A 23,821-nucleotide genomic window follows, 5' to 3' on the forward strand; every position below is an offset into this window, starting at 1 on the left:
CTCCGCAGGCGGAGAGCCCGGATGCAGGCGCGGCTAGGCGGCCCTCTCTATGGTGAGCCCCCCGGTCCCTCCTCCGCAGCACCCGGAGGGCCTCTATGGTTCTTCCTGTCGTTAGTCGGAAGGGGGCGCTGTGCGCTTGCGCGAGGTGACGCCGGGGCAGGGCCGGAAGGAGTGCAGCGGCTGCCACGGAGCTCGCAGCTGCAGCTTTGGAGGAGTAAGCGGCGTGGTAGCGAAGGTCGCCGAACCCGCCTGGCTAGCCGGCGAGTTGAGTGGCGAGTGAGTGTCGGCTGCGGGGCGCGCTCGAGCTTCTGGGCGGGTCTGTGAGGCGAGGCGGCCTCCCTGCGTGACGCCTCCGTTGAGCTTCGGGGGTGGGGGTGGGGGCGGGGGCGCGGGCCGTTAGCACCACAGAGCTGTGGGGCGCGGCCGAGGCCCGGGCGGGATCGGGCCCGGGAGCTGGGCTGGGCGTCTCCAAGCCCCCTGCGGTGGCGAGGCGGGAGCGACACCCTCCCGCCAATTCGCGAAGTTTCGCGAGCCGGCCCCTCGGGCCGCTTCCCTCCCTCGGGCCCGAGGCCGCCGCGGAGGCGGTGTCCGTGCACCCGAGCGCGGCCTGGAGGAGCGGCGGGAGGCGGCCCGTGCCTGTGAACCCCAGCCCAGGCGGGCGGCGTTTTTCCTCCTCTCCCCTCACATCTGGAGCGCGTGTTCCGCGAAAGTTGGCGACCGTCATCCGGCACACGCGAGGGCGCCGCAAGTGCGTCAGACCTTTCTGCGGGGCGCTGGGGGCTGGCCCGGCTCGGGTGTCCGGGAGCTGGGCAGGGAGCGAGGCCGCTGTCCCCGCGTCGAGGTGGCTCTGCTCCCGGTGGAACGGGACCAGGGATCTAAGACTTGGGCCACTTGCAGCCAACGTGGAGCGTGCGCGGCGTGCGGGTTACAGAAATTTCTGACAAATCCGCCAGGGCTCTGTGAATCCCTAAGGGCCTGGGTAGCAGTTGTCCTAGGTACTTTGATCGTGCAAAGAGAACGTTCTTTTTTTTTTTTTTTTCTCCCCCTTTTTTTTGAGACGGAGTCTTGCTCTGTCGCCCAGGCTGAAGTGCAGTGGCGCGATCCCGGCTCACTGCAAGCTCTGCCTCCCGGATTCACGCCCTTCTCCTGCCTCAGCCTCCCGAGTTGCTGGGACTACAGGCGCCCGCCACCACGCCTGGCTAATTTTTTGTATTTTTTAGTAGAGACGGGGTTTCACCGTTTTAACCAGGATGGTCTCGATCTCCTGACCTCGTGATCCATCCGCCTCGGCCTCCCTAAGAGCTGGGATTACAGGTGTGAGCCACCGCGCCTGGCTGTATTTTTTAATTTAATATTTAAATATGTATTTAAAATTTGTGTATGAATTTACATAAATGGTATCACACTTTCATTTAACGTTAATTTAACTGTGTTGTATCATATGAATTTTATGTATTCCTTTATTGAAGTCCAATAAGGCCATTTCCAATTGCTTTTATTACACATTTGCTGTAATGACCATCCCTGTCCGTATATTGTATTATGCATATTTCTTGGAGAACACACAGAGGTTTCTTTAGCTAATATACCTGGAAGTGGAATTGCTAAGTCACAGGGAATGTACATTTGTAATTTAGGGCGTATTGCTGATTGCTATTCAGAGTATCTTTTCCAAGTTACTATCCAAACCAGCAATGTATAAGATTTCCCATTTCTTACATACTTGCCTTTTTTGCCACCCCAGTGGTTTGAAACAGAATTCTTTTTTTTTTTTTTTTTGAGACGGAGTCTCACTCTTGCCCAGGCTGGAGTGCAGTGCCGCGATCTTGGCTCACTGCAACTTCAGCCTCCCGGGTTCAAGCGATTCTCCTGCAGCAGTGTCTGGAGTGGCTGGGATTACAGGCGCGTGCCACCATGCCTGGCTAATTTTTGTATTTTTTAGTAGAGCTGGGGTTTCACCGTGTTGGTCAGGCTGGTGTCCAACTCCTGACCTTGTGTCCTGCCCGCCTCGGCCTCCCAAAGTGCTGGGATTACAGGCGTGAGCCACTGCGTCTGGCTGAAACATAATTCATTTTCTGATTTGCCTTTCCCTGATTATTAGTGAGGTTGAGCATCTTCTGTGTTTTCTTTTTTGTGAATTGCCTATTAATAAACTTAGCCCATTTCTTTGTTAGCATACTTGTATCAAGATGTGAATTCTCTGTCAGTACTTTGTCTCTTTAATGCGTGTATTTTAAAAATATGTTTTAATGTCATACGTTTTGAGTTTGTGCGTTTTTTTTTTTTGACCCACCTCCTTGGATATGTTTTCTTAAGGAATGTTTTCAGCATAAGCTTCAGATGTTCCACTGACCAGATACATGGCAAGAGTTTTGATACTCCCTCATTCTTACTGTTCCTCTTTGCTTCCTTTTCAGCCCTTTTGAAACAGATGGTCACCATGTTTAGGTATTAGCAGTCCCGTATGTGCATGTCTGCATTTGAAAATGGAAGAGGGAAACAACAATGAAGAGGTAATTCACTTGAACAACTTTCACTGCCATCGGGGACAAGGTAAGTTGTTTGTTCTCACTTCATCCCTTTCCCTGTGGCTTTTTCTTTTAGTATCACAGCTGTATCTTTTGAAATGAACCTATTTTGTACCATTTAGAATCCAGGGACATTTCATTTTTGACATAAAAAGACTAGTTAGACTAGAATTATATCAGATAATGATATTGCTGGCATGAATGAAGTGTAAGACTCATTCATCACAAATGGATTAATCAGCTATTAATTTGCTGGCAAGACGCTGTTAATATGCAGTCATTGAGTCTTAAGAGACAGTGTCAGCATCAGTTTTTGAAGGTGTGGTGATTATAAAGGAGTGCTCCACTAGGCCTTTATGATCTGAAATACTACAGGTGATGCTGAACCAGTCTTGTCCTCCCATGATGCCTAATTTCTTTTTTGCCAGAAGATTCTGGCTTAGCCTTGAGGGGAATTTTGGAACATGTATTTTTTTGTTCTGCAGTTTTGGGTTTTTTTCTTTCTTTTTTTGAGACGGAATTTCGCTCATTGCCCAGGCCAGAGTGCAATGGCGTAATCTCGGCTCACTGCACCCTCCACGTCCTGGGTTCAAGCAATTCTCCTGCCTCAGCCTCCCGAGCAGCTGGGATTATAGGCATGTGCCACTATGCCCTGCTAATTTTGTATTTTTAGTAGAGATGGGTTTTCTCCATGTTGGTCAGGCTGGTCTTGATCTCCCGACCTCAGGTGATCCGCCTGCCTCAGCCTCCCAAAGTGCTGGCATGAGCCACCCGCCTGGCCACATTTCTTAGTTTTCATTACAAAAGGGATAAATATGGGCCAGACAAATGGCTCACACCTTTAATCCTAGCACTTTGGGAGGCTGAGGCAAGAGGATTGCCTGAATCCAGGAATTCAAGGCTGCAGTGAGCTATGTTAGGCCACTGCACTCAAGCCTGGGAGACAGATTGAGACCTTGTCTCTATTTAAAAAAAATTTGTTATAAGTGATAAATATGCTGTTTTAAAAAATAAGTTCTCCTGAAGAATATAAAATGAAAAATATACTCTTTCCCCTCCTTCTGATCTGCAGAGGTGAAATAGTTGTAAATTTTTTTTTTTTTTTTTTTGGAGACGGAGTCTCATTTTGTTGCCCAGGCTGGAGTGCAGTGGTGTGATCTTGGCTCACAGCAATCTCCACCTCCCGGGTTCAAGCAGTTCTCCTGCCTCAGTCTCCTGAGTAGCTGACATTACAGGCGTACTCCACCACGCCTGGCTAATTTTTGTATTTTTAGTAGAGACAGGGTTTCACCATGTTGGTCAGGCTGGTCTTGAACCCCTGACCTCGTGATCTGCTCGCCTTGGACTCCCAAAGTGCTGGGATTACAGCCATGAGCCACCGTGCCCAGCCTGGTGGTAAATTTAAACAAAATAGACAGTTCACTGAACACCTGTCCTCAAAGTTCGTATCTTATACTGTAGTTCTCAGTCTGGGGTGCAGGTGAGTTTCTTCCCTGCCAAGGCTGAGAAGGAAGGTCCCCTTTCCAGGTACTTAGCCCAATGTAGGTACTTTTTTCTAATTTGTACAGTGACACTGTTGGAGCCAGTAGTGGCCTTGTCTGATCCCACCACTGTACAGAGGCAACCACTGTCATCAGATTTATTTATATTTATTTATTTATTTATTTATTTATTTATTTATTTATTTTCGAGACGGAGTGTCACTCTGTCACCTAGGCTAGAGTGCAATGGTGCGATCTCAGCTCACTGCAGTCTCCACCTCCCAGGTTCAAGTGATTCTCCTGCCTCAGTCTCCCAAGTAGCTGGGATTACAGGCATGCGCCATCATGTCTGGCTAATTTTTGTATTTTTGGTAGAGACGGAGTTTCCCATGTTGGCCAGGCTGGTCTTGAACTCCTGACCTCAAGTGATCCACCTACCTCGGCCTCCCAAAGTGCTGGGATTACAGGTGTGAGCCACTGCACCTGGCCTTCCCTTAATCTTTATCAATTTTACTTAACATGCTTCTCAGTAAGGCAAAACCATTAAGAGTATACACTACCTGGCCATAGATTGGTGATGTTGGTCAGTTCTGGAAATTTTGTAGCTGTTTCCTGTCTTCTGTAACTCTTCTCCCACAGTCTCCAAGTCTCTAAGTCCACCTCTTTGTCTCTGAGATGCATTCTGGATGGTTTCTTCAGATGTGTCTTCTAGCCCACAAATTTCTCTTCAGTAGAATGTAATCTCCTTTTAACTCATCCACTGTTTTTCGGTTATGGTATTTTAGCTTTTAATTCTCTTGGCGATTTTCCTAGAGTTTTGCTCTTTGCCTATATTTTTAGTCTTTTTTAAATTTCTTTAACCAATAAACGTAGCTTCTTTGTGAGTTTGATTGCGCTGATGTGTTAAGTTCTTGGGAATCATATTCTGTTCTTCCTGCTGGCTCCCGTGGTGCCTCATTTTCTTGTGTATTTTCTAAGTTTGACTCTAAGCTCATGTCTTGAGTTCTTGATAGAGTTGGTTTCTTTAGAGAGAATTGCTTTTGCTTCTTTCAAGTCCCCGAGGGCAGTGTCAGTTTGAAATGACTTTAGATTCCTGTCTTGAAGTTTTTGGATTACACAAACTCTTTTTTTTTTTTTTTTTTTTTTTTTAAGACGAAGTCTCACTCTCTTGCCCAGGCTGGAGTGCAGTGGCGCGATCCTGGCTTACTGCAGCCTCCGTCTCCAGGGTTCAAGTGATTCTTCTGCCTCAGCTTCCTGAGTAGCTTGGATTACAGGTGTGCACCAACATGCCCAGCTAATTTTTGTATTTTTAGTGGAGATGGGATTTCACCATGTTGGCCAGGCTGGTCTCGAACTCCTGACCTCAAGTTATCCCCCTGCCTCAGCCTCCCAAAGTGCTGGGAGACGTGAGCCACCGTGCCTTGCAAACCTTTTATTTATTTATTTATTTATTTATTTATTTTGAGAGAGAGTTTTGCCCTTGTCGCCCAAGCTGGAGTGCAGTGGCATGATCTCAGCTCACTGCAACCTTCACCTCCCAGGTTCAGGTGATTCTCCTACCTCAGTCTCCCGAATAGCTGGGATTACAGGCATGTGTTACCTCACCCGGCTTGGATTACCCAAACTCTTAAAGCATTTTTTATTTTTCAACAAGAGACTCTACCTGGGTATTTAACCTTCCTTACAGTGAGGAAAGAAAGCCATTTGGTTATTTACATGCCAGTTACTCACTCTTCTGAAGCCTTTCCACATATTCTTTATTGTGTATAGTTTTTAAACTTGGTTATTGGATACCAATGTGTATATAATATACATAAAGAAAAGTGAACAAAACAAAGATGCACAGCTCAATAATTTATCACAAACCAAACATTTATGGAACCACAACCCAGAAATCTTCAAGAAATAGAACGTTGCTATCCTTTTTGAACACTACATAAAGATTTTGTATAGTCTATAGTCTTTTGCGTCTGACTTCTTTTCACTCAGCATCATGTTTGTGAGGTTTATTCACGTTGGGTAGAGCCACAGTTTATATATTTTCCATTGCTAAGTGGTATTCCATTTATACCACTTAGCAATGAAATTTTCCATCTACTTTTGGTAGGCATTTGAGTTCTGACTGTTACAAATAATGTAGCTGTGAACATTCTCCTGCTTGTCTCCTGAACTCTACTTGCCCCACGCCCTGGCATCCTCCTTCCTATTGGCTATGTTTGCGTCTTCCAACAGAATTGTTTGTTGGAGATTTTTTTCCCCTCCTAAGCTTTTAAAATACTTTCTTTTTGGGTTTCCAAGTGGTGTGATAATAACTACATGTTTTTAAATTACTAAGCTTTATTTTTTAGAGCAGTTTTAGGTTTACAGGAAAATTGAGCAGCAATGACTACATTTTTACAATGAAAACTTTCTTGTAGGCTTTACTCATCTAAAAAGCAACTTATATGTGTGAATTGCTTTAACAACTCTTCAACAATACTGAGTTATGATGTATTTTTTGTAGTTAACTAGGGTAGGCGTGAAGTAGCATAAGTGACATTTCTTTGCTAATTGGCTGTGTTTTTCAAATATTTGTTTACTAATTGTATTTCCCTTGCGTGTGAATTGTTTACTTCTCTCTTCTCTTTGAATTCCTTTTTTTTTTTTTTTTTGGTTACTGTTTCCTGGTTATGAAATGTAATACAGGTTTGTTCATTACAGAAAATGTAAATGATAGAGAAAAGTATAAACTTAGCTCATTTATAGAACAATGATTTGAATAGCAGATACCATGTTTTAGTATTTTTTAACAATTTAACCTCATAGAAATTGAGTATATTCCATGTTTTTGTCTCCTTCTGCAAATGAACGTCATGTTTAAATATATCTTCAAGATTGTCTAGAAAAATCACTAAAATGTAATCAAATTGACACCTTCTCTTACAGTTCTGTTCTCCTACTTCCTGAGTCTCACACGTGTACTTATTTTTAGGGACTTGCTGTCCCTCTGTGCTTTTTGTGTCACTCAGAAACATTGATCTTTAAACACATAAAAATTCTCGTGAAATCTAAAAAGCAAGGGAATGTACAGTCATTGTATTGCATCTTTTCAAGCCAATCTTGTTTTCCTGACACTGCTTTCCTTTCCATTATTCTCTGGACTCCTAGGACAGTGTTAACTCCACAACTAAACTAAAATGTTAATGGAAACTGGAAATAAGGCCCAAAGCTGAGTTGAGCAGGCTGGGATTTTGTTATAGCTCAGTCTCAGTTGCTTTATGTGCGTCTTTAAATGGCCTTCAGATGGAACCATCTGGCCATTTTAAGCAGGAAGAGCCTATTCATTAGAGAACCACCTGGCAGGTAATCTACTCTGGCTGGTTAACTTAGATCTTTCACTCACACGTGGTCGACTTCAGTTGGATGAGGGCAGCAACAACTATCTAAGGGTTGAAAGGTTGGAGTACGGCTGGGCGCGGTGGCTCACGCCTGTAATCCCTGCACTTTGGGAGGCCGAGACGGGCGGATCACAAGGTCAGGAGATCAAGACCATCCTGGTTGACACGGTGAAACCCCGTCTCTACTAAAAATAGAACAAAATTAGCTGGGCGTGGTGGCGGGTGCCTGTAGTGCCAGCTACTCGGGAGGCTGAGGCGGGAGAATGGCATGAACCCAGGAAGTGGAGCTTGTAGCTTGCAGGAGGTGGAGCTTGCACCACTGCACTCCAGCCTGGGCAACAGAGCGAGACTCAGTCTCAAAAAAAAAAAAAAAATTGGAGTACTAGCCTGGCTTATTTTGCAGGAGTGCCTTCTCTAGAACTGCTAGCATGTCAGATCAGCTCAAGCGTGAGGTCATATGAAGAGGTGGGCAGATTGAAGTCCGACAGGCTTCCCCACTGCTTTTGCCCCAGGGTGCAGATATTAGAACAGAGGCTACCACTTGTTTCTGTAGAAGAAAAACTTTGTCCTTCATTTCCTGTGCCTCCAAATGTCACTTAACCTCCAGAAGAGTTGTGTTGGTAAGCATAATGAAGGGATTAAACTGGAAATGAATTTTGACAGTTTATAGTGAGAGCTTCTGATTTCTGCCATGTGGAACTTCATGTCTGTAGCATTTCAGTATTTGAAGTTCTTAATATTGTTGCAAATATAAAATGAATTGGGGAGAGATGAACCTCTCAAACATGTTTTGTTTTTTCAAGAAATCATATCTACTGTTCCATCTGTATTTCATGTAGAGGTGTATTTATGTATCATTTACTTGAGAAAACACGTAAAAACAGACCATTTTAAAGCTAGTCCGTGTCTGGTTTGTCACCACGTCAAATATGCACATGTAATGAGTTGCCTGGAACTCAGGCCTTTCCCTACAGACGGGATTTTTGCTGGTGGCTAATTCTCAGGTCAGCCTTCAAAGGTTTGCATAACCTCAGTGTACACCAGTGAATTCTAGGATGGAGAATTACCACTGATGACAATGGTTTTAAAGGAAAGTGTACTCGGAATTCTTGTCGCCCTCTGTAATAGGAGGAGTTTGCTGCTTTTTTTCCTCTCTTTGGGCCTCTGGCGTTGTCTTCTGTGGACTGGGCAGGCTGTGGTGGTAGGGAAGTGGGGAGCTTAGAGATGAAGAGTATATGGGAGTCCTGAAGTAACGGCAAAGGGAAATGCATTGAGATGTCAGGATGAGGGAGAAGGCTTTGACATGGGTCCCCGGCGGGGGCTGCAGAATCAACGAACGTCTCCAAACCAGTCCCCAAACACTGGCACCTGGATGAGAAAAGGAGCAGAGCTGAGCACTTTTTCTCTGCCCTCTTTCTGCCAGACCTCCTGTTCTACTATTACAGGCCTTACTATTGACATCTGGCAAAAGAGAACCAGTAGAAAGGGAAGTGTGTGAGAACTGCAGGTATAGCACCTAGGAGGTCATCTTAGAAATCTACTGGAGCAAGAGAAAGAACAGAGAAAAGGGGAAGTCCCCATTACCCTCCGAGCGAAGAAGCTTCCTTGCTACTGAATGTGGCTAGAGCTGTACCCCACCCACTCTGTCTTCACTACTGTGCAGTCGTTCCAAGGTGGTTGTCTGATTTGACTGTGAAGAGCCTGGATAGTTAACATCTGTTGGGTCTGGGTGGTGATACATCAATGTGTGTTATCTCACTCTATATAGCCTTACTTTGGAAGTATTTCATGCTGATAATAGACAAAGCTAGTGGGTTTTGTGTGAAGAGAGTCTGTTCATAGGAAAACATGATCTGTTCATCAGTCTAGCTTAGCAGCTAGCTAAATAAACCAAGTGTAACTCAACGGCTCATAGAGCTTTATATTACCATAGAGATTTATGTTACCACAGGGGTATAAAAAGTATTAATGAATTAACAGAAGGTCTTTTATATTTCATTTATTTATTACATCTCTTAGCAGACTGTTTTTTACTGTAAATGTGAACACACAGTTTTCCACTTCTTACTTGTTCATAGTTTTCTTGACAAAGAGTAGCTACTTTTCTTTCAAATTTTCCCATTTTGTGGTTTAACCAATAATAGTTTCAGTGACTTCATTACATTAACACCCAATTGATACATAAACTTCAGAGGAGTTTGCCTTAATCAGTATGTTCATTGCTTTTTAAATTTTTTATCTTTCACAAAGATAGAAATTCAGTGCAGTTGTTTGTTTATTTGTTTAGTTTTTCTGGGCTACAAACATCTTAATTTCTTGATAGGCCAGTTGTAATGTGTGACTAAGGTCTATATTCTTCAAACATTGCATTTGAAGCAATGGGCAGGTCTGGGATTTGGAAGCAGTATGAAAGTAACATCATTTGTTTCTGCAGACTTTGTAATTTTCTTCTGGAAAACCCAGATTATCCAAAAAGAGAAGACAGAATCATTATAAATCCCAGTAGCAGTCTGCTGGCCAGCCAAGATGAGACAAAGGCAAGTGTCATGTTCGTGTTTTGCAGTCACTGCCTGGAAATGCTGTGCTTTGTTGTTGTTGTTGTTGTTGTTGTTGTTGTTGTTGTTGTTGTTATCTCTGTGGGAAGAAAGTGCTTTGTTGGGACAAGTTTTTAAAGACTAGCCGAGGGACATAGGATTTCAGAATATGTCTATACTTCAGTGCGATCTCCCAGTCTGAGCCACTTTGAATTCTGTCTTTAACTTCTATCTTTCCTTGTAATTCTTATCTTCCTTTTCCCACAAAGAATTGAACGAATCCTCCATATCTTTAATCCTACAAAGCAAATTCCTAAAGCAAAACAAGAATTGGCCAAAACTCTAAACATTTTACTATGAAAATTTTCAAACCTACAGAAAAATTGAAATATTTTACGTTGATCACCTGTATACCTACCACTGGTACTACTAAAAAGTTAACAGTTTACTGTATCCTCTTTATCACACATATGTCCTCTGTCTGTCCATCAGCACATCTTTGTTATGTTTCATTTCATGATAATGCATTTCAAAGTAAATTGCAAAAACATCAGTACACTTCCCTGTAAGTACTTCAGCATGCAGATCATTACCCAGAGTGGAATATCTTTTTTCTTCTGATGTGAGATTTGTATACAGCGTATCCTATATATCTGTTTAACCAGATCTCATATCAAGATGTAAACAGTTTGGTTTTTAAAAACTTTAATCATTGTCATTATTTGTGATCTAAACTGGCATTTAGTTTGTTATATGGTAAAGTATGGTTGAGAACTAACTGTATTAAGATCTGTTGCTTGATCTTCCAACTCCCCATAGATTCTTTGACTGTCTCTCTTACGTATTCTATAATAGAAAAAAAATAGTTGTTTGTAAATATGGTATGGAAAGAAGATGGCTGTAAGATTGGTTTAAATCCCCAACTATACTTCTTTACTAGTTATAACTAGTAAAACTAGTCTGCCGGCTCCAGACAGGTTTGTTTAACCTCTCTGAGCCACCATTTTCTCATCTCTCTTATAGGGCTGGTAACTTCCTTATAGAGTAATTAGAACAAATGTTATTCTTTTCTACACATAAATTCTTAAAATGATTTCCCCTACATGGGAAATGTATTGCCTGGCCTTTGATTTTATGCTTCTGTCTCGTTTCAGTTGCCTAAAATAAGACTTTTTTGACTATTCTAAATTGACTCCTCTTGACCAGCACTGCTTCATCCAAGCTGCTGACCTCCTCATGGCCGACTTCAAAGTGCTCAGTAGTCAGGACATCATGTGGGCCCTGCACGAGCTCAAAGGACACTATGCAATCACCCGAAAGGTACTCTACCTGGTCTTCCTGTTGGGGTCACACCTCTTGACTACATCTTCCCACAGTAACAGAATGAACAGCTTGTGGAAATTGGGATGGTTTATGATTGCTAAGGAATTTATGAGGGTGAAGATAAATAGATGGGTATTTGCTGATCGTGAAGGGCTAAATGAAAAGAAATAATAGATAGATGAGAAGTAGAGAAGTTCTGCTTTGACCGTAAAAACATGTAGCGTAATACATTCTACTGTGGAATGCAGGAGTATGAGAGATGCATTCTAATCCTGCTCCTTCCTGATTTGCTTTCCGACTTGGGACAGGTCACACAACCATCCATCCCCCAGGTGGCTCAGTTATCAGTGATAGGACGTAAGGTCTGTAGAGAGTCCGGGAACACAGCAGTGCCCCCTCAGAAGAGAATGGGCAGCTACTGACAGCTCCCAGCATTCTCCCCCCAGGATCCTAAAATAGATGGCACTTAAAGGCCTTGGTTGAGGGTGAGGAGGGTGCTGGTTTGTGGTGGGTAACACAGGCGTCTTCCATGAAGGACAGCACACGGTGCATGCTTTGTAGCTGTGGCCAGAACAGGAGCGCACGCACCAGCAGAGACCTTGGCTTACTCCTCTCGGTCGCTCTTACTGCCATTAAATTCTATTCTACTGAAATTCTTGTGATTCTCAGCAAACACAGTGATGTTTCTTTTGTCCAAAGGACAAACGTGGAGTTATCGTAGTGGTTAAAATACTCATTGGGTCTTACCTGTAGGAAGGGAAGAACCAAGCCAAGGACTGTGGCTTATGCTGAGGTCTAGGCCAAGCCCCTTCCACTTTTTTTTTTTTTTTTTGAAATGGAGTCTCGCTCTGTCGCCCAGGCTGGAGTGCAATGGCGTGATCTCAGCTCACTGCAGCCTCTGCCTCCCCAGTTCAAGCGATTCTCCTGCCTCAGCCTCCTGAGTAGCTGGGACTATAGATGCTCACCACCACGCCTGGCTGATTTTTGTATTTTTACTGAAGACGGGGTTTCACCATGTTGGCCAGGCTGGTCAGCAACTCCTGACCTCAGATGATCTGCCTGCCTCAGCCTCCCAAAGTGCTGGGATAACCTCGTGAGCCACTGCACCCGGCCAAAAAAAGACTGAAAGAAAAATAGGCTTTGAAAGGGTAAAACAGGAGGCAACCTAAGGTAGACCAAGGGTCTCCAGAAGGGCCTCCCTGAGCAAGGGACATTTAATCACAGACCCACATAGGAGTTTGGTGAAAGGGGTCGTGGAAGATGTTAGTATCATTTATTGGGGTGAGAACTAGTATAAACATCTGCTTTGGAGAGAAATAATCATGAATTCAGTCTGGGAAACGTTGGTTGCCAATGTGCTGAGAAGGGCCTGTGAGACATCTGAGTAAAAATAATTCATTGGGAGGTTGAATGGACTAGAAAGTTTGGAAAATACAGACTGTAGATAGGATTTTTTTTTTTAATCTCCTTGGGTTTTATGGTGATAGGACTTTGAGAGTCATCAGCATATGGAAAATCTCACCAGCCAGGATGAGGTACCCAGAGATACCAGGTGAGAAGAGAGGACTCCTGACATGTAAAGACCAAGCGGAGGAGGCAGGCAGACAGGAAGGAGGAAGTTGAGAGACTGGAGCGTCTGTATTATCATCATCATCATCATGGTTATTCTTGTTTAGAAACAGGGTCTGTCTCTGTCACCCAGGCTGGAGTACAGTGGCCCAATCATGGCTTATTGCAACCTTGACCTTCTGGGCTCAAGCCATCCTCCTGCCTCAGCTTCCCATGTAGCTAGGACTGCAGGTGCGCGCCACCACACCTGGATGATCTTTCTATTTTATTTTTTGTAGAAATGGGGTCTTGCTAGATAGTGCAGGCTGGTCTTGGAACTCCTGGCGTCAGGCTATCCTCCCACCTGAACCTCCTAAAGCACTGGGTTGCCACCATGCCCAGCCTATGTTATTAAATGCTGCTAAGAGTTTGTGCAAGGTGAGGACTAAAATGTAGATGGTAGACTTACAGACTTGGCCACTCAATAATAAGCATAGATTAGTAAGTGCAAAGGCAGGGTAGATGCCAAATTAGAGACAGCTGGAAAGCTTGTGGTCATAAGGGTGAGGTGGTGAAACAGCAGATAAACAGCTCCTTTGATAAGTTTCTCTACAAAGAGGGGAAGAAGAAAGGGGCTGGCATTGAAAGAGAGATGAGATCACCTTCTCAACACCGCCACACTGGGGATTAAGTCAGCAGGAGTTTCAGACAAACACTGCATCATAGCCACCCACCTTCTCATTGCCACCCAGACTGGGACCCCAGCCTGCCCTGCACCCTAACAGCGTAGCCACAGGACATGAGCCCCAAGGCCTCCTATCCCCTGCCACAGTCAGGAGTCCCACCCAGTCTTCCTGAAAGGCTCCCACTCTTCCTCCTCTTCCAGGCAGAATGGCCTTACCTCACACACCCTTCCTTCCGTTTCAAATCAGGTACCCCTTCTCCCTCCTGTTTTTAGGATGGCAAAGACTTGAGCACTTTTTTTTTTTTTTTAGACAGAGTCACGCTCTGTCACCTGGGCTGGAGTGCAGTGGCGCAATCTCAGCTCACTGCAACCTCTGCTTTCCAGGTTCACCGATTCTCCTGCCTCAGCCTCCCAAGTAGCTGGGATTACAGGTGCATGCCACCACGTCCAGCTAATTTTTTGTATTTTTAGTAGAGACGGGGTTTTGCCATGTTGTCCAGGCTGGTCTTGAACTCTTGACCTCAGGTGGTCCACCTGCCTTGGCCTCCGAAAGTGCTGGGATTACAAGCGTGAGCCACCGCGCCCACCCTGACTTGAGCACATTTAAATCCTGATAAGGAAAATCTAACAGGGAGAAGCTGAAGGTAGGAAAGAAAAGGGATCCTCACCAGTGGAAGGATTTTGAACTCCAGCATCCTGTTGAAGGGTGGGGTGGATATAGGTGCACGCAGAGAAGAGCGTGGGGGAAGCAGGTTAGGGGAGAGTAAAGAGGAGCATTGACCAGAAAAACAACATGGAAGATTTGCCTACAGAATGGGACTCACCAGCCCATTGTCATGTGATTTAACCTGTACTTATTCAAGGACAGCTTGGACAGTTTTGTTTTGTTTGAGACAGGGTCTCCTGTGTTACCCAGGATGGAGTGCAGTGGCGCAATCATGGCTCACTGCAACCCTGCCTCAGGCTCAAGTGATTGTCCTATCTTAGCCTCCGAGTACCTGGGACCACAGCTGTGGACCACCACGCCCAGCTATTTTTTTGTATTTTTAGTAGAGACGGGGTGTCCCCATGTTGCCCAGGCAAGCCTTGAACACCTAAGCTCAAGTAATCCACCCCCGTCATCCTCCCACAGTGCTAGGATTACAGGTGTGAGCCGCTGCACCCAGCCAACAGTTTTTCTTTTCCCTAGTTAGTCTTTAATCTGTCAGTAAGTATTTTGCTTCCACCACTGTACCAGTTTATGAAAGTCAGAGAAAATGAAAATAAAGAAATGCTGCCTATTTATTTTACCACTGCCTATTCCTTTTTTTTTTTTTTTTTTTTTTTTTTTTTTTTTTTTTTTTTTGAGACATAGTCTCACTCTTGCCCAGGCTGGAGTGCAGTGGTGCGATCTTGGCTCACTGCAACCTCCGCCTCCCGGGTTGAAGCCATTATCCTGCCTCAGCTTCCTGAGTAGCTGGGATTACAGGCGTGTGCCACCATGCCCGGCTAATTTTTGTATTTTTAGTATAGATGGGGTTTCACCGTGTTGGCCAGGCTGTTCTCGAACTCCTGATCTCAAAGGATCCGTCCGCCTTGGCCTCCCAAAGTGTTGTGATTACAGGCTTGAGCCACCGCACCCAGCTGCCACTACCAATTGTTAGCCATGCTGGGAAGAAAGCTGAAACTGTGTTAAAATGGCATTTGGGGGTTGCCTGTCTCATGTATTCTTATTTTCCATTTACAGAAGGAACCTTTCCCTTTCTCAATTTTTAGGCCTTTTCTGATGCCATTAAAAAATGGCAGGAGCTATCACCAGAAACCAGTGGAAAAAGGAAAAAGAGAAAAGAAATGAACCAGTATTCTTAAATTGATTTCAAGTTTGAACAAGGTAATGCAAACTGTGTTGCTGGCAGTGTGTAGCTGCAACACCGTACCTTTTCTTCTTCACAGTCAGTGAAGGAAGCCGTGCTACAGGTGTCTGCTGAGCATCTGGACAGGAACTATTTTCTCAGCACGTCAAAATTTTTAGAAAGTGGCTGCCCTTGTTGGCTTCCTTCTTCCTACTTAAGATAAACTGTGAGAGGAAAATTTTGTGTGGTGTTAGAAAATTCTTGTGTGAGAAGGTATTTGAGTGTGCTGTTAAGCTTGGGGGGAAAAACTGGTCTTGAAGGTTTGATGCGAATTGGCTGTGTTATTAGGTAAAAACTACCCAGACTTATGAATGAGGGCTTACTGCAGAGGGTCACTTATGCAACTGAGAGAATGGCTAATAGCCACGTTTCTCCAAAATTCTGTCATTCTTATTGATGAAATAACTGCTGAAAACCCTTTTGAAGAGGTTACTTCAGGTCTGATCCCCAAAAATGTAAACTTGAGTGTTAAAACAACTCAGATTTTATCTGAGTTGCTTCCACCCAGTAAAGGAGTTTACTACAACTTTTCTAGAGATCATCCCTTTCTGTTACATGTGTACTTAATTACCACACTTGATTTCAGGTATGACTAAGTGGAAACTCAGGTAACTATAAAGCTGGAAAGTATTTGTATATACTATGAACTTTTCAGGCTCTAAAAGAAAATCCCTTAGGCTATGACTCCTGAGGTTCCTAAGCCAGTCTGTGGAGCAGTGCTCTGCTGACATGACATTTGCCCTGGCCTGTGGCAGAATGTAGAACTAGGGACAGTGTGCAGGTGGTTTTTCATTCAGCCAGATTTACCCAGAGTTCAGAACAGGCATCCTTGTACATAGCCATACAGCGTTTGTTTCTGACTTCAGTGGCGGAGAAAGTGCTACTTTGCAAGATAGTTGACTTCCTTGTTGGTCAGCTCTGTCTTTTAGACAGTTCTTCCTTTATATTTGTCAGCATGTACTTCCTGAAATGTCCTGCCATGGTTGTAGTTCTTGCCTGTGGAGAGAGATTCTGGCTGTTGCCCGTTCGTCAGCCTGACTGCCCTTCTCCTCTTCCCTGTGCGCCCCTCTCTAGCTTGTCAGGGTCTCTTTGAAAGTTGGGGTATAGAAGACTGCACATCATACTCCACATGAGGTCTGCTCACATTCAGCCTTGCTCTTTTCACCCACATTGCTGTCAGGTCATAAACCTGTCTCAGTTTTGCTGCATCTCACATTTTCCCCTGTTAACTTCATTTTATTTGATTCAGTTTCTTGTTTTAGGTATAGCACTTTAATTTAGGTGCTGATTCTTTAATTTTACTTATCAGATAATCTTGAAGGACCCTGGAAGTATAAGATAGAAAATACACTTGATTTACGTTAGTAGTTTAATGTTTATGACTCACACTTAGCCTATTTTAACAGCTTTTTATAAGGACACAGGCTAAGAATCCCTCATCTGTTCCAGGGATTCCATTTTTCTCCTTTTCAGTTTGTTTTCCGTGTAAGCACTGCTCTTTGGGCTATAATTGCTTGACTCAAACAGTGAGACAGGGTTCTCCCTCCTCTGTCCTTTTTATGGTCGTGCAGGAAAATACATTAGAGGGAAGTTTATAGACTTAATTGTATTTATTTTTAAAAATAAAGGACTGAGGCCGGGCGCGGTGGCTCACGCCTGTAATCCCAGCACTTTGGGAGGCCGAGGTGGGCGGATCACGAGGTCAGGAGATTGATACCATCCTGGCTAACACTGTGAAACCCCGTCTCTACTAAAAATACAAAAAATTAGCCGGGCATGGTGGCGGGCACCTGTAGTCCCAGCTACTCAGGAGGCTGAGGCAGGAGAATGGCATGAACCCAGGAGGCGGTGCTTGCAGTGAGCCGAGATCGCGCCACTGCACTCCAGTCTGGGTGACAGAGTGAGACTCCATCTCAAAAAAAGTAAATAAATAAAAATAAAGGACTGAAAATAAATCTTACTACTTTAACGTGATAAACTACAAAAAGAACCGAGTAAAGATGAAAGAAATAATAGTGAAAATTTTTTTTAATTTGTAGCATTGATAATTATAGTAATTAACATTTATTGAGCACTTAATATGTACCAGTCACTTTTCTAAGTGCTTTAATGGATTATTTCATTTATGTTTCAAATAGCCTTATGAGATGTATGTGCCATTGTTATCATTTTATAGAAAAAACTGAAGCACAGAGAGGTTAAGTAACTTGGCAGATGTTACACAGCTAGCGAGTAGCCGAGCTGGGAATCTGGCTTCAAAGCTTACTCTCTAACCATGTGCTTTTCTGTTCCCATAATACCAAAAACTGGTTTTGTTTTTTGTATTTTTTTTTTAATTTTGAGAGGGAGTCTGCTTCCCAAGCTCAAGCAATTCTCCTGCCTCCGCCTCTCAAGTAGCTGGGTTTAATTACAGGTGTGCGCCATCACGCCTGGGGGTTTCACCATGTTCGACAGGTTGGTCTCGAACTCCTGACCTCAGATGATGCACCCTCCTCGGCCTCCCAAAGTGCTGGGATTACAGGCATGAGCCACACTGCGCCTGGCCCCAAAAACTTGTTTTCTGAAGAAAAAGTTTGAATTTAAAAATATGTGAGAATGAGCAAGAGAAAAGGAGAATCAAAATAAAATGTATTAGGAACCAGATAGTAAATGTTAAGATCAAGAGATTACCAAGAACAGACAAGCCCACCCTGCCTGCCTGCTCTTCAGTGTGTTATTGGGTCCTTCCAAGGGAAGTGACAGTACATGTCTGGTGAATGAGCTTGTGATGAGTGAATGGGATTCCCTCCCAATAGGCAACTGAGAGCAAAGTTCTGGGTGGAGGGTCCTTGGTGGATCCTCCACTTACTCTTCATGCCAATGGGTACCTCAGGCCTGTCTGTCCAACCTCTGGACTTTCTTAACTCTGCCCCAGTCTCCATCCTTAACCACTCAGGGCCAGCCTCTTACATGGGATTCCTCCTTCCAATCTAACCCTCCTCCAGCCCCTCCCCTGTGTGGCTGGGGTAAGGCAGAGTCTGATCCCATCTGGCCTGGCCTGTGCCCAGAAGTGCCCAAGAGGCAAGTGTCCTCTTGCCCACAGGACCCCAGGAGATGATGGGCACACTAAAGTTTGAGAACTACTGCCTCAGGCAACTTTATAACATGCCTTTCCAATTCAGGTTTGGATCCAAATCCTCATTCCAGTACTTATTAGCTGCTTATAATTTTTTGTTTGTTTTAAAGAGGCAGGGTCTGGTCAGGCTTGGTGGCTTATGCCTGTAATCCTAGCAGTCTGGGAGGCTGAGGTGCGCGGATCACTTGAGGTCGGGAGTTCGAGACCAGCCTGCTGAAAATGGCAAAAGCTCATCTCTACTAAAAATACAAAAGTTAGCCAGGTGTGGTGGCGCATGTCTGTGATCCCAGCATCCCCGCTACTCCGGAGGCTGAGGCAGGAGAATCGCTTGAAGCTGGGAGGTGGAAGTTGCAGTGAGCCAAGTTTGTGCCACTGCACTCTAGCCTGGGCAACAGGTGACAGAAGCAGACTCTGTCTCAGAGAAAAAAAAAAAAAAAGGCAGGGTCTCTGTTTCCTGGGCCAGAGTGCAGTGGCACAATCATGGCTCACAGTGGCCTTGAACTGGGCTCAGGCAGTCCTCCTGCATCAGCCTCATGAGTAGCTTGGACTACAAGCTCGTACCACCAGGCCCAACTAATTTTAAAAAATTCTTTGTAGAGATGGGGCTTGCTGTGTTGTCCAGGGTGGTCTCAAACTCCTAGCCTCCAGTGATCCTCTTGCCTTGGCCTGTCAAAGCGTTGGTATTACAGGCGCGAGCCACTGCACCCAGACCTTATTAGCTTCTTGATCCTGTTTCTCCATCTGTAAAATGGGCTCTTGTGAGAAGTAAACAGGACAAGGTTTGTGATGAGCTTGGGACAGTGCTTAGCCAGCAGGAGTAGGTGTATCGATCCCCCCTTTTGTTTTTTTTTTTTTTTGAGATGGAGTCTCATTCTGTCGCTAGGCTGGAGTGCAGTGGCAAGATCTTGGCTCACTGTAACCTCCGCCTCGCAGGTTCAAGAGATCCTCCTGACTCAGCCTCCTGAGTAGCTGGGACTACAGGCGTGCACCACCACAGCCGGCCAGTTTTTTGTATTTTTAGTAGAGACGGGGCTTCACCGTGTTAGCCAGGATGGTCTCGATCTCCTGACCTCGTGATCCACCCGCCTCGGCCTCCCAAAGTGCTGGGATTACAGGTGTGAGCCACCACACCTGGCCTCGATCCCCGTTTTACAGATCAAACAAGTTCAGTGAGGTTAGGACATTGCCGAAGGCCCCATAGCATGGATGTGAGGAGCCAGGTTGGACCTGTGTGCATTCATAAGATGGGTGGGAGGCTGAGGAATTCACAGGACGCTAACCTGGCCCTCTGGACATCTGTGTGTGCTGCTTAGGTGCATGCAGGAGCTGCGGCAGGGGCTGCTGGTGTGGCAGCAGGAGGAGCCCTCTGAGTTTGACTTGGCCTACGCCAATTTCCTCTCCCTGGACATCAGCATGCTGCGGCTCTTTGAGACCTTGGAGACGGCACCACAGCTCACGCTGGTGCTGGCCATCATGCTGCAGAGCGGCTGGGCTGAGTACTACCAGTGTGAGTGAAGGCCAGTGGCTGGCCCCCCTGTCGTGGCTTGGGGGGTCTCTCTCAAATGTCAGAGCTGTTTTTATTCTTTTATAAAGGCTGCTTAGAAAACAGGAGAACAGGCTTTAGTCAAGCAGATCTGGCTTGAAACCTAAAGTCATTCTGCAGCTGTTTGAGTTTGGACAAATGCCTTGACCTCTCTGAGTATGTTTGTTCTCATCTGAAAAACGGACATAAATCCTCCTGCCTCATAAGGTTGATGAAAGGATTAAGTGAGGTGGTGCAAAGAAAGCCCATTTCCTGGTACATAAGTTCCTGGTACAGAGTCTCACTCTGTCGTCGCCCATAGTGGAGTACAGTGGCCTGATCATTGCTCACTGCAGCCTCGACCTCCCAGGCTCAGTTGATCCTCCTGTCTCAGCCTCCTGAGTAGCTGGGACTACAGGCATGTGTCAACCATGCTGGCTAATTTTTCTTTTCTTTTCTTTTTTTTGGTAGAGACGAGGTCCCACGTTGTTACCTAGGCTGGTCTTGAACTCCTGAGCTCAAGTAACCTCCTACCTCAGCCTCCTAAGGTGCTGGGATTACAGGTGTCGGCCACTGTGCCTGGCCCACAAGTCTTAATTGTAACTTTTATAATTTTGAAGATAATAAAGTGTGTAAGGTGCCTGATACAGAGTAGGTAACTTTTTTGTTAAGAAACAATTTAATACGTTGGGATGTGCACAGGTTGCGTGAGGCCAGAGTTGGAGACCATCCTGGGTAACATAGTGAGACCTCATCTCTTCAAATTTTTAAAAAAGAAACAAGAAACAATATATTGAATGCCTTCATCCAGTCAGGTTTTCATTGTGCCTCTCTTTTCTGCCTGTTACTGTGCTGGGGACACAGCAGTGAACAAGATGAACCCAGCCCCTGCGCTGCTAGGATGATAGACTAAAACAAGTAGCTACTGTACAGCATGTTGAGTGACTGGAAAAGGGAGAGGCAGGTGGCAGAGGCTCACAGGGCCCCCTAAGCATGGGTGAAGTTTATAGTGAGGAGCTTTGGGAGGGTTTTTGCCCATAAAGGGAAGGTGACTTGCCTGTTTTCACAGACTCAGACAGTGGCCAAGCTAAATAGGGCTCCCACTCACATCCGATTCAGGGTCCAAGCCTTCCCCTTTGCCTTCCTCCACCACTGCCATAAATGCCACAGCCTCTCAAGGAACCAGTCCTCATTCTACCGTCACTTGCTGTGTGACCCGGAGAGCCTTCCTGTGGAAGATGGAGGTTGGACTCAATCTCCAAGGGCCCTTTCATCTTGTTAGTCTGAGTCTATGTATTGATTGAAAAAACGATAATAGCAGCTGTCACTGTTAGCCAGGTGCCAGCTATTAGCCAGGCCCGGTGGGAAGCACTTACAGTCATCATTGCTCATGTTCACAGCAGCCCTATAGGTTTGTGCTAGATTGATCTCCATTTTTAAAGAGGTGCAGAAAGGTGAGTGACTTGCTCTGGGTCACTGGGCACTCACTGGGCACATGTTTTTGTCTGTTGAGGATGGGGGAGGTCTAGAACCAGGGCCAAGTGCAGACAGTCTGCACTGCATGTATGGCACGGGGTAAGGGGACGAAACAGATTTTCCCTACTTTTTATTTAGCAAACATCTCTTTCGCTGCTATGTGCCAGGTACTGGGCTGCTGGGGGATCCCAAGTGAGCAGAGTCTGTTTTCTACCCTCGAGGAGCTCAGAGAAAAGGAAATAGATAATTACTATGTGATGAGACTCCAGACAGAGGTGGGTGGCATGTTACAGGGATACCTGACACAGCTGAGTGGGTGGCATGGGGTCAGGGTGGGGCCTGTGGGGTGATGGAGGAGTAGGCCAGGGAAGTGAGGCATGTGCTTCTGGCGACCTAACAGCCTGGGCAGAGCTTGTCAAGGTCACGGAAGGTGGCATGCTGGGGAAACTGGAAGAACATCAGCCCTGCTGAGACCTGGGTGAGGGTAACAGGCACAGCTCTGTTTCCAGGCTAGGAGTGGGTTCTGGGCGCCTAATAGGTTTCCAGTAAACGTCTGTCGAGTGACTGGGATGGACGGGGACGGGAGGAAGCAGTCAGGAGATGTGCCGGTGCCACTTGCATCCCTCCTTGGAGGCCCTTGTGCTTCTGCTCCAGGATGGGACAACCAGGAGATGGGATAGGACCCTAGGACCCCTGTTGTAAACTTCTGGATCTTGGAAAATCAAGACTAGGGGTCAGTCCGATGGCCTTTGGTCTTGGAGGGGAGGGAAGGGGAGTGGGGAGACCTTCTATCCACACAGCAGGGACATCTTTCCTGGCCCTGAGGGCAGCTTTAGCCAGAGCCTGTTGCCACCCCATGGGATTTTCTACTCCCTTTTTGAGACTAAGAAAGAGGGAACTGAGACTGTTGATTTTCAGACACAAGAAAGGCTTGTGTTCTTCCCAGAAAGAAAGGGTTATGGGGCCCTGAAAGACGCCCAGGGTGCAGCCAAGGCCCAGGGGTGCTGAGTGCTGGGTGGGCCACAAGTCACACCCTCTCATCTTTGACAAATACCACCTGGATATAGCACCTGTGCAGCAAAGCACTGTGGTGAGGGGCAGGTTCCATGTTAGGAGTCGTAGCTTTGTTTTTGGTTACGGGAACTCGCTGGGTCTTCTCCAGCTTCAGATTTGCCTTCAACAAACGAGGGATTCTAATACCTACCCCAGGGTTGCTGGAGGGCCCCCACGGTACCCGCGACCCCTGGGGAATGCCAAGCAGGCTGGCTCCTGGACTCACTGTTCCCTCCTACTCCTTGCAGGGGTTGGCATCTGCACATCCTTCCTGGGCATCTCGTGGGCACTGCTCGACTACCACCAGGCCTTGCACACCTGCCTCCCCTCCAAGCCCCTCCTGGGCCTGGGCTCCTCTGTGATCTACGTCCTGTGGAACCTGCTGCTACTGTGGCCCCGAGTCCTAGCTGTGGCCCTGTTCTCAGCCCTCTTCCCCAGCTATGTAGCCCTGCATTTCCTGGGCCTGTGGCTGGTACTGCTGCTCTGGGTTTGGCTTCAAGGCACAGACTTCATGCTGGACCCCAGTTCCGAGTATCCTCTATTTCTCCTGGTTCAACGTGGCTGAGGGCCACACCCGAGGCCGGGCCACCATCCACTTGGCCTTCCTCCTGAGTGACAGCATTCTCCTGGTGGCCACCTGGGTGACTCATAGCTCCTGGCTGCCCAGCAGGATTCCACTGCAGCTGTGGCTGCCTGTAGGAGGCGGCTGCTTCTTTCTGGGCCTGGCTCTGTGGCTTGTGTGCTACTGCCGGCTGCACCCTAGCCCCTGCTGGGAGCCCAACCCTGACCCAGGTGGACAGGGCCCAGAGTCTACTTTCCTCAGAGGGGTATCAGCTGCCTCAGACCCAGTTAGCACAGAACTTTTTCCCCAAGGCTGAGGCTGAGGCTGCTTCGCCAGTGAAGGGAGAGGTGAACGGCGTCCTTTGAAGCAGGATCAGACCCAGCCGGCAGAGATGGAGAGTGACTGCTGGCAGAAGGCAGGCGAGGATAAGCTAATGATGCTGCTGTGGCCTCCATGCACTCAGCAAGAGTGGGATGCCTGTGCTGGGCCGGGCACCAGGGATGGTGCTGAGTGGGGCAGAGGCCTGCCTTCAAGGAGTTCACAGTGAACAAGATGAGAAGGGCTGGGCCCTGCAGGGTCAAGAGCCCCAATTACGTACAAGACACTTTGGGAGGAAAGAAGACTACCTTTTCTTTTCCCCCTGCCATTGGTATAGCTGGTGCCCCAAAACTTTCACCTCCCTCCCTGGCCACCTCTAAAATGATTGGTATAGGGGCTTCCCCACC

General features: G+C 46.2%; 1 long non-coding RNA gene and 1 pseudogene across 1 annotated transcript; both read left to right on the forward strand.

The window, feature by feature from the left end:
• Positions 1-113: 113 nt before the first annotated feature.
• Positions 114-23,594, forward strand: LOC737531 (XK-related protein 8-like; annotated as a pseudogene).
• LOC134810517 (uncharacterized) lies at positions 12,731-15,335 on the forward strand. The gene is made up of 2 exons (XR_010158769.1): positions 12,731-13,043; positions 15,232-15,335. It is a non-coding gene; the product is annotated as an uncharacterized LOC134810517 (long non-coding RNA).
• Positions 23,595-23,821: the final 227 nt, after the last annotated feature.

Source organism: Pan troglodytes, chromosome 6, assembly GCF_028858775.2.
Source record: "Pan troglodytes isolate AG18354 chromosome 6, NHGRI_mPanTro3-v2.0_pri, whole genome shotgun sequence".
Classification (NCBI taxonomy): Eukaryota; Metazoa; Chordata; class Mammalia; order Primates; family Hominidae; genus Pan; species Pan troglodytes.